Here is an 18194-nt window from a genome sequence, read left to right as displayed (position 1 = left end):
ATATATATATATATATATATATATATATATATCTATACATATATATGTATACATATATATATATGTATACATATATATATATATATATATATATATATATATATATATATATATATATATATATATATCAGATCAGATGAACTATCACATGCAATAGATTATTTTCTTTCTTTCAGGAATAAGAACAAACACCCATGGAGCACAAAATGGAAGACATCCGCAAGTAGATGCAAAAAATGTTTCCCAAACTAGCAAGATGCAGCCTAAACCAACAGAATGGTCTTGAACTGTAATGCAGCACCCATTTTTTGGATCCATTTGAACTAAAAGGGAGCTCCTTTTTCACCTGCAAGATGAATTGAAAAAGCACACAATGTTGATCTGGAGAACCACCATATGTCGAACTGAACACACAAGAAAAGGACCGGCAGCAGATGTCAATATATAAATTGATGTTTTTTTGCAGGTTTTTGGGAATGAGAATTCATGTTTTGTAACTACATTAAATTTCTAAATATGTGTACTGCTCCATAAGAAATGTTATTACTGCATATGTCCAGACTATTTAGCTTCTATTTGACAATAAAGAAACATCAAAAGGATGATTGAAGTTCTTTTTAGGCATATAAACATATAGCTTGAGAGCACCAGGAATAGTACAAGTTCTCCAACGCAAACTGAACAAGGTTTACCAAGCATAAGAACAAAAAGGTAGAGTGCACCCAATTTGTTCGGGCCTCCTTTTCTAAACTTTTCTGCATGCTAGATTTAACAAATGAGGATCCAACGATCAAAACATAAATTTAATCACACCAATTAGTAGAGAGAGACGTAGCAGCACAAACACAGTCAATCTTTGAGAAGACAGAGAGAGTTGTAGTTACGGCTGTGGGTGTTCCATCCCAATGATCACTCAATTTTGCTTCATCTGGTGTTCCATTCCCATGTACCAGAAGCTGACCTTCAGGAGGTGGTGAAGAAGAATGGCCGACAACCAACGGTGAGCAATGGGCATAGCTGCTCACATCGTGACGGCCGGCGAAGACGGTAGCGTCCAACAACTCCCCTGTCTTGGCTCATTGCGGGACATCTACTGGACCAACAAGAAAAAAGATCTTAATTGATATAGGCAATAGACTCAAGATGACTGAAAATGTTGTCACAGCATAATTGCAAGTCAACATCTAGCTTCTTATACAACACAGATCTACCCTACTAACCAACATATGCAAGTCCGATACATACAAAATTGGTTGAAGATGATTACCAGAACGTGCATGTAGGAAAAGATAGTTGCATAGGATTGCATCTACCATAGTTATATATTTACAGAGAAGAAGATTCGAGAAGTTCTATGTTCCTTAGTGATGTTCCCACCAAAAACACATTTTTTAACAAAACCAAACTTTTTCAATGAACTTCTTTTAGGTTTATGTGTTCGAACTTGCAAACTTTCCAAACAAGTGCTTAGCTCCTTTTTTCACTTCACAAAGGGATCAGAATTGCACAACATAGAAGCATTAAAAGAAGGATCAACTGGGGCAAACAAAAGAACACAAAACTAAAGAAATAAATGTGCATCAGAAAAATTGCATCTCCTCAATGGGCCATGATGCAGGCATCGCTGCCGGCAATACTTGTTGCACCGGAGAACCTGCACTGCTGGATTTGTCGAGAGAGAACTGAGGGCAGCACATCCCCATGACTGTTTTCTGTGGTATTCGCCATGAGAGGGCAGGGGAGGAGTTGCAGCACAGGGAGCAAGGGAGAGGAGAAGTAGCAGCAGACGGGGCATCGACCAGTGGTCGCGTGGAGCAAAAGTGCTACAGCTGCGGGAACCGCACAGGTGAGATAGGCATCAGGTGCCGGTAGGATGTTGCCCATCCTGGATCCATGCCTTGTTTGAGTCTAAACTGTCATAAACCTTTTCGTGGAACTACTTGCCAAATTCCCATGTAGTGATTTTGCTATATTATATAATGCTAAACTTGTTTATTTAACACAAATTGAACTTATTTTAATACACATGGAACTATAGAGTAAAGAACTAGATTGGGGACACAAGCATGGGCTTATATTAGTAAAGATGAGCTATGAAATAAACCACCGGATGTGAAATTGCTTTCAGGTCAGGTTTGCTTTTTTTATTTGATGCATGTTTGCACTAATGAACTGCTATTAGTTTTCAAGTTGGACTTCAGTACTTGTGTAAAATTTTGCATAGTTTACTGCCGAAATCTTCACCACAAAAGAAACACATATCATTACCACTTGCATAATTTAGCAAAAATGAAAATTTTGCATCTACTGTTTGTTTTTGCAGAATGTACTTGTATTTCTTATGTACTTGAACTATTCAAGGTATTGAAAATTGCCACTGTCATAGGCATCTTCATTTCACACAAAGAACAGCATAAATTTCACTCATTTTGGCAATATGGCAAAAAAAAATCACATAGGAGCACATCACATGAGAGAGAGAGAGAGAGAGAAAGCAGAGAAGAGCAGCAGCCTACGCATGTTTTGTGGAGGACTCCTGCCCATGAGTCGCGCTGACAACCAGAGACGATGGCCTGCCGGAGGTCAGGGGACAGGAGGCCCAGCTGTTCGAAGGACGATGCCCTGCAGTTCGAGTTAGCGCCGGAGGAGCATCTCAAAGACGGTGCGGCGCCTCCACCATGATGGTGCAGCCGGAGGTGCGTCGTCCAGGGCGTGGTGGCACGGCGAGAAAATGGGGATAGGCGGCGGCCGTAACGGGTGTAGATGGAGCCCCCGGCGGCATGCTGGGGGAGAGGGGACCGGCGGCGGCGCGCTGGGGAAGAAGGTCGGTGGCGGCGTAATGGGGGAGAGGGGGTCGGCGGCGGTGCGCTAGGAGAGGGGGGTGGCGGTGGCCCGCTTGGGTAGATGGGGCGGTTGGCGGGGCGCAAGGGAAGGGGCCGGCCGGCGGTGCGCTGGGGGAGGGACTGGCCGACGACGCATTGGGGAAGGGGATCATGGTCGCGTGGGTTGGGGACGATGAGATCTTGGGTGGGTTTTTTCCAGGATGGATCTCGGGAGGCTGCATGGGGCTATTTTACTCTTTCTTTTGGGCCGGAACGATTAGCTGAGCTTTTGGGTTAGGTTGCTCCGATCGCTCTATATAGGGCGCGGGAGTAACAGAAGGTTATATATAGTAACGGAGGGAGTGTATATATATATATATATATGTGTATATATATATATATATATATATATATATATATATATATATATAATCCATTCTATCATCTGAGATAGTTATCCCACATGTCTCATATACTATCATGTGATAGCATATATTCTACTTTATCATTTTCAGTATTTTCATATAATATATAAGATACTTTAAAGTGACTTGGCCCATGATTTTTATTATATTTGTGAAATACGTACATATTTGTACATAAAAAAGTATATTGAAAATACAATATATACTATCAAAAAATAGTATATATACTCCCTAAACATTCTTATATACTACATACTACGTGTACATATTTTTTGATTTGATAGATACTACATACAACATACAAAACTCAAATGGTGATAACTATCATTAGATAAATTTTTATATATATAGACGGGCACTATTCTGATCCCAGTTATTTGGATCACAGACACATTGAGCGAGCAGGTGCTCCCGAACTCCCGAACCAGCCCACAAATAAAAAAAAGGAAACTGAACTTCCCAACCTACCTCCTCACCCCCGATTCCCCCCACTCCGGCTGTAGTGTTGCCCCCACCCCCGATTACGGCCGGTGCGCCGCCCGCCCCACCCCATCTTGCGGCCACTGGATCCAACTGCCTCCTCCTATCACCGGATCGAGCATCGCCGCCGGTTTCCTCCCGCGACGCTGCCGCTGACCTTCTACCGCGACACCGCCGCCGCGGGCGAGCCACAGCCACCCACCTCAACATGAGCCCCTCGCCCCCGCTGCATCGACCACCACCACATGCCTTCCTTTGATGCGATGCACCACCAACCACCATCTACCTCCCCATCGACGCCGTGCACCGACGCCACGCATTCACGCCCTCATGACCGCCGTCCGGCACTACCCCCAAGCTCGCCTCCATCCCCGTGTGTCCCTGCCGCCGGAGGTCACCGCGCGCCTCTGCTGGGCACTGCAAGCTCCGCCACCTCCCTGCTGGCTCCGCCGCAGCGTCTAGTCCGTTCACCACGGCCACCCCATGCCGTTCAACGTCTTGGTGCTAGGCCGTCCGCTGTCCCAATGGACACCCAGTCATTTTGGAGCACTTAGGCCCCGCACCCTCTCCTCCAAACCGCAAAAAGAGACTGAGAAAATAAGCTGGTTGCTACTGCTCATCTTCTCCTACATCTTGAGATTCAAAAAGAAGTCCAGCTTTTCAGCTTCGATGCGCCTGCTCGCTGCTGTGCTAATTCATATTTTCTGGATGAAAACACAATGATGCTCTCTATGTGCTTGTTGTAATGCTTGTGAGGACCAAGAGAGTTCTAATGTTTTGTATGTTCGTGTTGAAGCAAAACAAGGAAATAAAAATATAAGTAAAGTTGTTTGATTTGTTTTTAATTATAAAAATTAGCAACCCGTCGGTCCACCTGTCCTTTTATCAAGGAGTAAATAAAAAAAAGAAAAATGGAAAACAAAGAAAGAATACATCAACATAGCTATCTTGCTCCCACGGTTGTGTTATATGCTTGTATGTGCAAAATTACATCGACAAACTTTTATCGACTTGTGTTTGTAGTGTGCAAAAAAATTGTGTGTGGGAACCATGTGCATACATAGACCTACATTTTTGTGTGTGTTCTGAATCCAACTCAGCAAAACCAACCGTGGATGGGTGTGAATCTCCTTGCTTCATTATTCCATGACTACCATACTTTGAAAGATCACATGCAAAAAATGATGGGGGAAAGCTTCACGATCCAACCACTTATATATGCGTGCATGTTTCCATTTTTGCCAAATTGTATACTGATCTTTTATTTTGAAAAACAAATGTGCATGTGAACATGAGAAAAATGTCTATACAAAGAAGTTCATGTATTACTAACCCAGAAGGTTCGTGTATTACTAAGTGTGTGCACATACAATTTCTCCCTCCATATATGTATGTATGTATGTTTGTGTGTTCTTCCAATTCCACTTTAGCTTTGACCAAGGTTCACCAGACAGGTAAACAATAGTTCGGCGCATACGTCCTTCACAATGTTATCTATCCCCATTATTTAGTTTAAAATTGTGTTGTCTAGTTCTAGTTCTATTCTATTTTTGTGAAGTTCAATAGTATCAGTGCAAGCAAAAAACTGGGGTTTTGATACGTTTGTTTCAGTTTTAGAGATCCTTCGGGAAAAAATGCAAAAGAAAAATGGAGCAGGAGTCGCAGGCCTCAAGCCCAATCTACACTTCGTGGCTTCTTGTTCTCAAAGCACAAGCTGCTCGTGCTACTCTTAGTAAACTACTTCTGCTCACTATAATGGGCTGAGGGGCGTTGCCCAACTACGTGGATGCTCGCCTACTCACCGAGCGTCGCGGTAGTCCACCCCGAAGCCGTCAGCAGGAGGAGCTTGCACCAGTCCCGCCTCTCCTTCGTCCAGTGCTCCAAGAGGCCAGGGCAGAAAAATCGGTCATCTTCTGATGAGCCCTGCCCCAACAGGAACCTCTCCCTACCTCTCTCAGCTACTGATGGGCACCATAGTGTGAGGTTGATGTAGAGAACAAGTTCTGATTATGTGCTCTGTACATGCTTGTTGATATGTCAATGAGAACCAACTTTTTTTCTTCAGGTTGTTGTGATGATGTTTGATAGTTAATATTTTTGCAAGTACAGAACTCCAGGTTATGAAATTTTGATGCACGTGAGACTTCTTTTGACCTTGCACTGTTAAAAGATCTTACAAAACTTTCTTACATGTAGATGCACCCACGTCCGCATCTTTGACCTTCTTCATATATGTTCTGTGTTTAAAATTGCTCAACGAAAATTATGTTCTGAGAAGTTCAAATATTACTGAGTGTAAAGGTCATGTATTATAACTACCTAGTAAGTGAAATGTATTATAGAAAATCAAATAAAAAATGACTTCTTTTGACTTCGTGATTCAAAAGTTTTCAAGTTAAAAAAAGTATCACTCCATCCCAAAATAAGTGACTCAACTTTGTACTAACTTTAGTGCAAAGTTAGTACAAAGTTGAGTCACTTATTTTGAGACGGAGGGAGTATACTATAAGAAAGAAAAAAGATGTGGGGATTCACTGGAAAAAAGGATGAATTCATCAAAAAGAATTTTGGAATTTCAAAAATCAAATACTAAAGAAAAACCCGAGTTTACAAAAATAAGAAGAAGCTATTTCACCGCGGAAAATCCAGAAGTTCAACTTTAAAAAAGGAGTAGTACTATGTGAGTAAACGAAGAAGAAAGTCAATCCTTATCCAGAAAAATTCTTCAACTCTGAAAGTTCAAAACTAATAAAATGGAGAGGTCGAAGAAAATGAGAAAACAAAAATGTTCAAACAATTACCATAGATTGCGATGAATTTTTCCAATTTATAAGAAAACCTAGAGGTTCAAATTAAAATAGAGGAGTGTTTTGATGTTTATTATAAAAAACTAGGATTCTTTTCTTTTACTAAGAAATAAAACCAAGAAGTCGAAATTACAAAGATGGAGTAGTTCCATGATTATAGAAAACTCAAATTGTCCTCATTATTATAGAATGGAAACAAGAAGTTCAGAATAAAATAACATAATACTTCGATGTATAAAAATTGGAAAATCCAAATCTACTAACGAGAAGATCATAAGAAGTTTAAACAAAAATAGCAGAGCACTTTGAAGTCGATATTTCACCGTTCCTAAAAATAAAAAAATAAAAAAGTTCGAATTTTAAAATAGAGAAGTTCAAAAATCATAAAAAAGGACTTTCATCATTTCTAAAATTTAAAAACCGCTAGGAGTCCAAATTTAAATAATGAATGGTCTAATATTTACTACAAAACTAGGATATTTCCGTTACTAAAAGAAATAAACCGAGAATTTCAATTTACAAAAATAAAGAAGTTTGATATATATAAAAAACTTTGATTTTCCTTGTTACTAAAGAATAAACCAAGAAGTTCAATTTCAAAAAATGGTGCAGTTCAATATTTATTACAAAAACTCGAATTTTTTCCATCACTAACGAATAAACCAAGAAGTTAAGTTCGGAATAACATAGAAGTTGTACGATGCTTATTACAAACTATGTTTTTTTTTTCCGTTACAAATGAATAACACCAAGAAGTCCAAATTGAAAAAACCAAGAAGTTCAATTTTAATAACTAGAATAGTTACATGTATATTAAGAACCCAGATTTCCAAACTGAAAAAACCAAGAAGTTCAATTTAAAATAGAGGAGTAGTTCGATGTATATGGGAAACTCAAATTATTACCGTTTCTAAGAAAAATAAAACTATGAAGTTCAATTTACAAAAAAAATGTTTGATGTTTATTTAGACATATATTTCCTTTCTAAGAATATGACTAAGAAGTTGAAATTAAAATAACAAAGAAGTTCGAAGTATATAAAAAACTCAGATTTGTTCCAAGAAGTTCACGTGCACCTCCGTGCACGGTTCAGAATTTATATTGCAGGGCGTCCGACCTCCAATTACATGTTTTAAAATGGCAAAAAATAACGTCCGACCTTCAATTGCGTGTAATTCGATGTATACACAAAAATGCGACAGAAGTTCATAGTGAAAACAACGAGAAGTTCAAGTACTGCAATGAATGCATTTCAGGTGAGAAATAAAAATATAGAAAAATAAAAGCTTAAAGGTTTGTTGAAAGAAGTTCAAGTGGTCTTTCCGAGGAAGTTCCAAAATTCTTGTGAGAGAGGTTCACCTTGTATTTCCATGTTCGAAAACACAAAAAAAGAAATTATTTTTTTGCATTTTAAAATAATTCTCTCAATCCACAAAGAAGTTCAGTTATTATTTGGGAGCAATTTGATTTCAAAAAGAAAATAAAAAAAATTCAAATTATAAAAATGGAAAAGGTTCATGTACTACATGGTGTGTGTTTAATATGAGAAAAATGAATTAAAAGGCAAGGTCCAATTTTTTGTTATAAGTTCAAGTCCTCCGCCGGAGAGAGTCAAAAAATTTATTGTGAGAGAGGTTGTACAAAAGGAATATTATTTGTGTAACACTGACGAATGGATGGGAAAATTACAAACGAAAATACGTCGCAGAAGTTCAACGTGAAAACAGCAGGAAGTTCAACTACTACACTGAATGAATTTCAAATGATATTTTTCTAAACCGTCGCGAGTATGAAAAAATGATCAACACGGGAAAGTTGCGTGTTTATAGCAGCTTTCCATCGATATATCACTTGCTTAATTCCGGTTAGTGGATGGAGAGCTACGAGAAAAAAGCACATGAAAAACAGAGTGAAGTTCAACTAGACATGCCGAGAAGTTCAAGTTCTTCATGCGGTGCAGTTTTGAAGAATCTGTTTCGCGATAAAGGCAGAACGCATGATCTCGTCGTTTTTGAAATTACTTAAAAACGGCTAGGAATCAGAGAAACCCATATACATGAAAAAGTTTCGCATGTTTCCATAGCTTTTCAAGGGTATATTATTTGCCCCATTCCGATAAAGTTTGGAGAAATTACGGCCAAAAAACATTTTTAGCCATTGTCAAAATTGACTTGAAACCGTATGGAATTGGGAGAAACAATATATGCCAAAAAGTTTCGCATTTCCTCAAGTTTTCCAATGCCATATCATTTGTTGCATTCGGGCATACGATTAAAAAACTAACTTGAAAATACGAACTCGGTGGAACTTGGACCGTTTTTTAAATTACTTTTAAACCGTTCAATTAGAAAAAACGTTCAACATGAAAAAGTAGCGCATTTTCATAAGCTTTCCGGTGACATATATTTGCCTCAATTGGATTAGCCATTTAGAAATGGCATAAAAATACGAACTCGGTTGGTTTGCGAAATTTTATGATTTTCCAAATTACTCTTTAACCATAGGGAATTAGAGAAAGCTTTAAACATGTGGAAGGAGCGGTTTTTGCAGTAGCTTTCCAACGCCATATTATTTGTCTCATTCCGATAAACGGTTTAGAAATGCGATGGAAAATACGATTCACGTTTTTTGTATGAAAGAAAAACGGTTTTCAAAATTGCTCTTAAACCGCTTACATTTTGCCAAAATTTTAACTTGGGTCATGATACTCGTGTCCATAGCTTTGCAACGGTATATCGCAAGCCCCATTTGGGCAATGTTGGCGGAAGTTCAACCTAGCAATGGGGGAAGTTCAACATAGTACTGGCGGGGCAGGTCAGGTGCATATAGTATACTATGCGTCATGAACCCTCGCTCCGTGTGGGGACTTCCCGGTTCCAAAAGCACGCGGCCACATCAAAGTTGTGCAGCACTCCCTCGCGTAGTTATCGGCGACAAGCTAGCCTACTTTTGTGGGGCCGCGTGTGGAACATCAATGCATGACTTTGACCCAACAAACAAAAGGGGTTATACGACCAAGGTTGTGATTCTTCTTGGTCAGTCTTACAATACACCTTGGTGAGATGCCCGACCCCTCCCACCGACTCAAAGTGTGTGTGAGGGGGCACAATACTACTTCGTACTAGATGAACCTCCGTGGGGTCGGGGATGCCTGGTTAATTTGTGATGCACATGTGCCACAACAAATTTGTGATTTGATAACGCCAGAAGAACACATCTGTGGGCCCGCACAGGGTCCACATTTGACCAGAAGCAAAGGGGGGAGGGGGTTGATGTACTTGTTTCAGTTTTGAGTTACGGTACGGTGAGATATCAGACCTAGCTATTTGGGGGCATGCGTTCATAGCTAGGATTCCCCTCCTGGCAAAATGAAGTGTGTGTGTGTGTGTGTTTGGGGGGCGAGGGGGCTAGCAATAATAACGTGCGCTTTCTGCGACAGGTGCCACATCAAAGTTGTGCATTGGGTATTTGAACATCAAACCACTCTTTTCGTACATATATTTGGTCCACATGCAAGTCCGTTCGTGTTCTGACCCTTTCCTGCATTTTTTGGCCAAATTTATAAACAGCACATGAGTCGGACGCAGCAACTGCGATCGGGTACAAAATAGACACGATTCCCTAGGACTACCAATGTGCTGCGCCCCTGCCCCTGTCACCCACATGATCACAGTAGATTGGGCTCCACGAGGCTTCCCTCCCCTCTCGAAAATATCTACTCCCTCGCAATCTCGAAAATATCTACCCGTCTCCGCGTAGATGGTTTTTCTGCTTGATAGCACACGATTAGTATGTCTAGACCATGTGCGATGTCTGATACTCCCGCTCTGCTTCAATCAGTAGATCCAAATTTTCAGTAGCACCGACATTTTACTGCTGCCCTGCTCTTCTTCAATCCCTTGATCCAAATTTTCAGTATCCCCGCCATTTTACTCCCGCCTAGTAAAATTTTCAGTACCCGCGGCATTTCCTCAAATACCACCTTGGACCCCCTCCACACACACACACACACACACACCCCAAATCCTTTGCCCACCCCAAATCCCCCGCTCTCTCACACACACACACCAACCCTCCCTCGCTCCAAACCTAGTCAGGTCGTCGCCGCCGCCGCGCTGCCTCCATCGTCAACCTCTGCCGGTCTGCCCATGCAGTTTACCTACCGATATACATACCCTCGCCGCCCTGAGTTTCTTAGATGACGCCTGCGAAACGCCCCCTTTCCCAGAGATCCCCATCCCCACCCCCTCCCCCACTCTAGAGCATCACAGCCTAAGCCCAGCTACGCTTCCCGGGGAGCTCGAGGAGCGAATAGCACAAAAGAGCTTTACCACAGCCTCTTCGCCCGACATCGGCGAGGTGGCCGCCGAGGAAGCTGACGACAATGACTGGACCTGGATTGAGCCTTTCAATCAGCGGGCTAGAGTATTCTGGCATGTCGCGCACGCCTGCTATGACATCGAGGTCGTCGACGCCGATGGCTTGACGCGGGTTATGTCACAGGTTAAGTTGCCCACCCTCAACCCTTCAGGTTCGACAACCATCGATCTCATCGATGGCCCTGCCGCTGATCTCCTGCTACTCGTTATGAACAATTTGCCATCCTTCATCGGCATGGAGCCCCTTTTGTCATTTCTGAAGGACACGTTCTGCGACGCTGGCCCGGGATCCTCAGCTGGCAAGTCAGACCTCATCGACGGCGACCACGTGGAGGAGCCAATCTGTGACAAGTGAGGAAACCCATGATTTGTTTTGTCGAACCCCTTTTGTAGTGAGAACCTGTCTAGTATTTATTGCTATATTAGGTTGTTTGCATTACACCTTGTTTATTTCTATAGTTTATGGTTGTTCGGTTGTTTGTAGTTAGCATATGTCAAGTTTCAATTGCCATCTTTGGTTGTTCGTAGTATGCCTTGTTTATTTCAGCTATTAATAGTGTGATGTTCTATATGTGCTAGTATGAACTGTGCAGTTCAATTTCATCAATACCAAAGTTAACAATAGCTCTATGAACGACTATATTATGGTTGTTGTTAAGCATGTTGTACTCCCTCCAAATCTTTTTAGTTCGCATATAAGATTTGTCTAAAGCTAGGCCTCTTAAAGTTTGACCAACTTTATAGGACAAAATACCAACATTCACAATATGAAATAAATATCAGTACATGTGTCATGACTTAAATTTTCATATTGTATAAATTTAGCATGCTAAAGGTTGATATTTTTTCATATAAATAAGGTCAAACTTTATGAAATTTGACTTCAAACAATTCTTATATGCAGAGTAAAAAATACCGGAGGGAGTATTGAACACGCCTTTCCATTTGATTTAACAATGACATTGTTTGTATACTCTAACTTAGCTAGAGGTTAGAGTTAGTTTCTAGCTCATGACAGTTAAAAGGGAGATAGAGAGATTGGTGGAATAGTTGATTGTATTGCTTGAGCCTCGTGGGCCTATATATAGGAGTACAGGGTCATCTTGGAGTACAAGTCAAGGTAGAATAAATCCTATGTTATCATATGTTCCCTAAATAACAATGATACTCAACAATGACTAACCCTGAACTAACTATAGCCAAAGAGGTGTTTCAATGACAGTGTTAGATTGACAATAAATGTACTAGGAGAACTAGCCCCAATCAGCACCTCTTGGGTGGGATAGTTATTTTGGGTGGGTTTGACGCAACTAGCTCAAACTAGCCCTGTCGTGGAATTGTCACGGCAGATGTCCTAGGGTGAGGACTTAGTCGTGAGGCCAATGCATCTATGTGGTAGCTTGATAGGGGTTGAGCGGAATCGAGAGACGCAACACAAGACAGGGATTTAGACAGCTTCGGGCCCCGGGAAATATCATCCGGTAACAACCCTACATGCTATTTGAGGCTAGGTCTCATTATCATCACGAGAGAGTCGCCGATAAACCGGCTCTTTGTGTCTAGCCCTAGAGATTGTTTCTTCTTGCTTGTCCCTCTTTGGGGAGTCCTGCCCCTCCTTATATAAGTTGAAGGGGAGGGTTACATGTAGAGTCCAACTCAAACTTAAGACTTAACTATTCTGACTTCTCTTCATGGGCTTCATAACGTCTCGGGCTTCATAACCCCTGGCAACCCAGTTATCACTGTCTGCCAGGTTATGACTGGTGCCGGTTTATGATGGTCTACCGGTTTATGATGGTCTGCTTAGTTATCAACTGACTTAACTCCTGCCGGGTTATCATCTGACTTAACTCCTGCCGGTTTACCACCTGCCTTAACACCTGCCGGTTTACCACTTGCCTTAACACCTACCGGTTTACCACCCACCGGTTTACCGTCCGTCTTAGCCATCTTTCTTAACTGTCTGTCTTAACTACCAGCCGATTTATCAACCTGCCGGTTTACCAAGTCCCAGCCGGGTTATAACTCCGGCCGGATCATACCGCGGGGTATATCCCCGACATTAGCCCCCAGTTTAATTTGGATTTATCCATGTTAAACTGATCCCGAGCATCCTTAAATCCTTGTCATTACTTTCTAGAAAATCCGGGTCAATAGGCCAGCTTCATAATCAATTTGCTGACATTGGTTTGTCATAGAGAAATATTGTGAAGAATAACTCGTTTGACTCAGCTCCCAATGCTTAACAAAAATATTGGTCTTGAAATACTCATCTGATCTTCAGCCGGTTTAAGAATGTAGAACTTGCCGGTTTACAAATATTGATGGCACCGGGTCATAATTGTAGTTAACATCAAGCTTGAAAATATACCTCTTATATGCCTATGACTTGTAGCCCCCAAGTCTTAAGAAGGTAGTATAGCAACAGCTTAAGACTTGCTTCAATATAAATATCACAACCGTGAAGAAATCCAAGTTGTTCATCTCAATCACCAGTCAGAACTGAGTATTCCACATATGTAGCCCCCAATTGCCGGGTTGTCATGCTTGCAGCAACCTGGGACTTGAAATTGCCTTATACTCATAAAACTTCAACCAGTGTAGCCCCCAAGGGCCGGGTCATTATGCAATAACGAGCAGGGACTTTATAAATATGATCATGTAGACTTTGAACAGCAATGTGTAGCCCCCAAGTGTCGGCTCTATAAGATAATATTGAGCTGAGACTTTATATATACTTCATTGAAAATAACATCATATGATGTAACCCTCATCATGGGGCTTGAACCCACGTCCACAAGGTTAAGGGCTTTGTGCTTTACCAACTGAGCAATAAACCTTCAATATAATGGATTAAGACTTGTGTACCTTGAATTGTTGACAGGAGCAATTGGTAGCCCCCAAGGGCCGGCTCATTACAATGTGACGAGTCGGGTCTTCAATAAAGGGAGCAAAAAAATGACTTTGCATTAGCCCCCAAGTGTCATGGTGCATGCTCGCAGCGACATGCGACTTGTTTATTTGATATAATCTCAATTTAAATAATGTAGCCCCCATGTGCGGGGTCGTAAGCCTGCAGCGACTCGGGACTAGTCCCTCAATTGTAGAATAAATCATATCCATTGATAATATGATAGCCATTGCGCTAAAGCGACTTTGAAAAGCTTAATCATAATACTGGTTATTGATAACCATAAGAAAAATCCAGCCATATTGGCTATTTGAAGATTTGAATAATATAATCCAATGATTTATGAGCGCATGATTCCAATGGCGCAATTCAAATATATACTGGCAACTTATAATCCCAAGCCAGTCCGGGCTAATAAACATTGGATAATTTATCATTATACTGGCGATTTATAGTCAAAAGCCAGGCCGGTTTAATAAACACCCGATAATTTATCATCATACTGGCGACTTATAATCAAAAGCCAGGCCGGGTTAATAAACGCCAGTGATTTATAATCATGCTTTATTCAACCTATTTCTGCATACAGCAAGTTTAAAGTGTCCTGGCGGTTTATCGCCGGACGGGTCATAATGCCCAACATATAACCTGGGTTGATAACCAAGGCTGCACTTAAAAATAATCAAATATGAAATATATCATACCTGTGACATTAAATCACATCACTGGTTGGCCAACTTTATTGTAGTAAAAGGTGATAACCCCAATCTTGAGTACTGATAACTCCTTCCATATTGCGCCGGTTTATGATAAAACCGTACCGGGTTGTGATAAACACCGGATTAACCATATATAATACTGGCAACTTGTAGTCAAAACCAGACCGGGTTGATAATCTCCGGATTATGACTGATCATATACTGACAACCTGTAGCTGACAACCTAACCGGGTTGATAAACATCGGTTTGAAAACATCACAAATCTTATCAAAAGAAAGAGAAACTTAGCAAAAGGCAAATAAAACCGTTGTAGTCGAGGCTTTTCACGGGCTGCCAGGCCCCAAATTCGAGGCTTTTCATGGGCTGCCAGGCCACTGAGTTAAACCATTTCACAAAGACTTTTAAGATGGTCCTCAATCCTTAACCAATCGCCGGTCTATCATTGACAAGTTCAGGGTCATATGCGATTGACTTGTCAAGTTGGCGGGTCATACCAGGCTTACCTGGGCGGAGTGACTTACTTAATGAAGGCAGGTTAACCCGGGGTTTTAGGTGTATATACGAGGCTTCCAAGCCACGGCTTGATAGCCTATTGCAAGTGTAGATTTCTTTGTTCATTGCGATAGCAAAGAATCCCCAAGCAACATTTTGCGTTGTGCTCAACGGGTGCCTATGTTTGAGTTGTTCTTGACACCACTCTTTGGCCCCTAAGTAATGGCATTGCGCCAGCCAAAAGGTGTAGCTATGGTTGAACACAACCAAGCCCCCAAGTGACTTACTGTCGTGGCTTTTGAGCCAGCCAAGAGGTGTAGCTATGGTTCGAATACAACCAAGCCCCCAAGTGACTTTGTGGCATTGCGCCGATCAAGAGGTGTAGCTATGGTTCGGATACGATCAAGCCCCCAAGTGATCAATAATATGATAAGCCAATAAGGCGGAATACCCATGTTTGAACCGCGCATCATGGCAACATGTCCTCTTCGGCAACCTTTAACTTTTTGCAAGAGATAAATTCTTCTTGAACCGGGATTTTGAACCGGATATCGAGAGCGTCAAAGCTTTATGGGAGATAGTTTCCTCTTAAACCGGATTTGAACCAGATACTAAGGGCTTCAACGCTGTGTGGGAGACGAGATTTCCCTTAAACCGGACTATAAACCGGAAGCATCATTGTGAGCCGGAATATTTCTGACGGCGTTTAAATTTTCACCAATATGGCGGTTTAGGGTCCTGCATTAGATAACTTTGCAAACCAGAGTAATTGCACTTTTAAAGAAAGGAATATATAATATAAAAATATACTGGATGGATTTCACCTGATATGTCAGGCCAGTTAATATCCACCGCGGTGTTGATGATCACCATGGTGAAGCTGAAATCAACCACGGCCGGGTCGGCTGCGAGAGCAGATAGATGCGCTAGCCACGGCGTTGTAAGCCAGTGCGGACGGGCGAGTTGATGTAAACCGGGCCACAGGGACGGCGACTTGCGCATGTTCACACACCGGGTGGTATGACACAGAGGAAACACCGGTGCAAAAATGCTGCTATCGCATACTCCGCACCCGCAATACAACACCTCATTTGTAATGAACAACTATCCTGCATCAAAAAGTATTGCAAACAAAAATAATTGTTCACACAAAAAATAATATGTGCTGAAATAAACCGGACGGATATCACCTGGTCGTTTTTGCTTGCAGGCTAGGAGAGCTTTCTCTGTATTATATGCATAATTGCATTGTGCACGTACTGGTACTCCCTCCGGCTTTGCTTTTACCAAGAGCCAGCTCAACAACGAGGGATTCCGGCGGCTTGAATGTGCCACAGCGACGGTAGTGTTTCGACGCAGCAGGCAGGCCCAAAGAAGCAATTTGGGGGTGGAGGTGAGGCCACTTGGCTAGGTGTCAGGTCAACGCGCGGCGGCGGAGATAAACCGGCTCGAGGCGCGGCGACTCAGGCAAACCACTGCATCTTGTACATCTTCCTCCGCACAGAATCTGCTTCTAGTGTAAAAGGTATCTTTTTGGTGCTGAACCGGTCTGGTCCTTGGAGCTAGTACTTGAAGGACCTGACGAAGCATGTATGCGCGTTGACTTGGCCCTCCCACGCAGGGGCTCAAAGGCAGAGGCGGAACGAGGCCAGCGCCGTGGAAGCGAGGCGGCGAACCGGCGAGGTGAACCGCCACCGTAGGGTGGCGGGTTGAGGCGAAGCTAGTGCAGGCTACTAGTTGGAGCAGCAGCAACGAGCCGGTGCCGGCTAGACTGAGGCTGGAGCGAGGCTGGCGACTTAAAGCGGCCGGAGGCGCGGCGACTTGACCCGACAGCGGCCAGCAACTCGATCGCAACGATGAACATGCAAGCTTGAGGTACAGTAGCGGAACTGGCCTAGCCCCGGCAACTTGAGGCTGTCTCTAGAATCAGGCGGCGGTTCACCAGCAGTGAAGACGTATGGCGGTTTAGTAACGAGGTGAGGCAGATACAACCCGCCGGCGGGTTATGGTAGAAGCAGGGGCGGTTTGCGATTGATGGGGCGGGTCAAGCGGCAGGGGAGATGGCCCCAGGTTAAGGCAGTATGCGGGTGCGCGACGACTCGGCAATAGAGCGCGGACGGTCGAGTATGTAGGATCGTGCGTGGTGGCGACTCGCGGTGCGCGCCGGCTCATCGGTGGCGGCTCGACGCGAGGCCGCTCAATGACACTGGATTAAGGCCAAGCATGGCGGCAACTCAAGCTGCTCCAGCAGCGGCCGCTCGAGCGCGAGGCGGTCGAGATTTACGAAGAAGCACAGCCAAAGCGGGGCACGGCCCGGCAAGGAAGAAGACGGCTTGTAACAGGGGCTTGACCTGGCAATGGTTCAACAACTGTGAGGCGGCGGTTTGATTCGGCCGCAACGGCGATTTGGCGAGGCAGACCAGCGAGCTGGCGGAGGGCTGAGAGGCACTGCAAGCCGGCGGTGGGTGGAGAGCGTCTCCGCTTTCGAGCCGTGGAGAGTTCGATGAATCCACGTCAGCTTCCCGTAGTAGCCTCCCTTCTTTTCTTTTTTAACTTTGACTTTTCTTCTATCCAGATCAGTATTGAACTGGCGGCGGCATCCTTGGAGGCGCCATCAGCTCGTTGAAAGTGCGCGACGAAGACTGGCGATTTGAGGCAGGCCTGCGACAGACGGCGACTCGTCGGTGCGAGGCGAGGCATGCAGCAGCTTGAAGCGGACGTAGCAAAAGGGCACCGGCGACTCGGCAAGGCAACAACGGCGAGCCTCAGTGGGGGAAACAGAGGTGGAGGTAAGCTGCTCAGCTGGGTCGATTCAGCGCGGCCACGGCGGAGGCAGCGTGAGGTAGGAGTGACAGCCGCACGGCAGAAACGCCGGCTCGAGGACACATCTTGAGTCGGAAGCGTGGTGCCATAAAGCGTGGCGGCTCACGGCGAGTGGCAGTGGCGGTTTAAGACCACAGTGGTTTGGCAGAGACGGCGGGTCAACAGGGCGGTAATCCGTCCTGCTGTGTGGCGGTTCAATGTACGGGGACGGCGACTCAACGCTGGCGTGGCTCGGAGAAAAAAGCAGTTCGCAGCAGCGGCTCCGAGCAGAGTTAAATCCGCGGTGACTTCACGAGCGAGCAATAACAGGAGCGATGAATTGGTCGTAGTGGAAG

General features: G+C 43.5%; 1 long non-coding RNA gene across 2 annotated transcripts; it reads right to left on the bottom strand.

The window, feature by feature from the left end:
- Nucleotides 1–602: 602 nt before the first annotated feature.
- On the bottom strand, nucleotides 603–3114 carry LOC123053189 (uncharacterized). Of its 2 annotated transcripts, none has more exons than XR_006425450.1 (2): nucleotides 2517–3114; nucleotides 603–1093 (listed from the first exon to the last, which is right to left on the bottom strand). It is a non-coding gene; the product is annotated as an uncharacterized lncRNA (long non-coding RNA). The 2 variants fall into 2 exon arrangements; XR_006425449.1 differs by having other exon boundaries at nucleotides 603–1090.
- Nucleotides 3115–18194: the final 15080 nt, after the last annotated feature.

Source organism: Triticum aestivum, chromosome 2D, assembly GCF_018294505.1.
Source record: "Triticum aestivum cultivar Chinese Spring chromosome 2D, IWGSC CS RefSeq v2.1, whole genome shotgun sequence".
NCBI classification, from domain to species: Eukaryota; Viridiplantae; Streptophyta; class Magnoliopsida; order Poales; family Poaceae; genus Triticum; species Triticum aestivum.
Note: the sequence above shows the minus strand (reverse complement) of the source record. Positions and strands in the feature narration are given on the sequence as shown.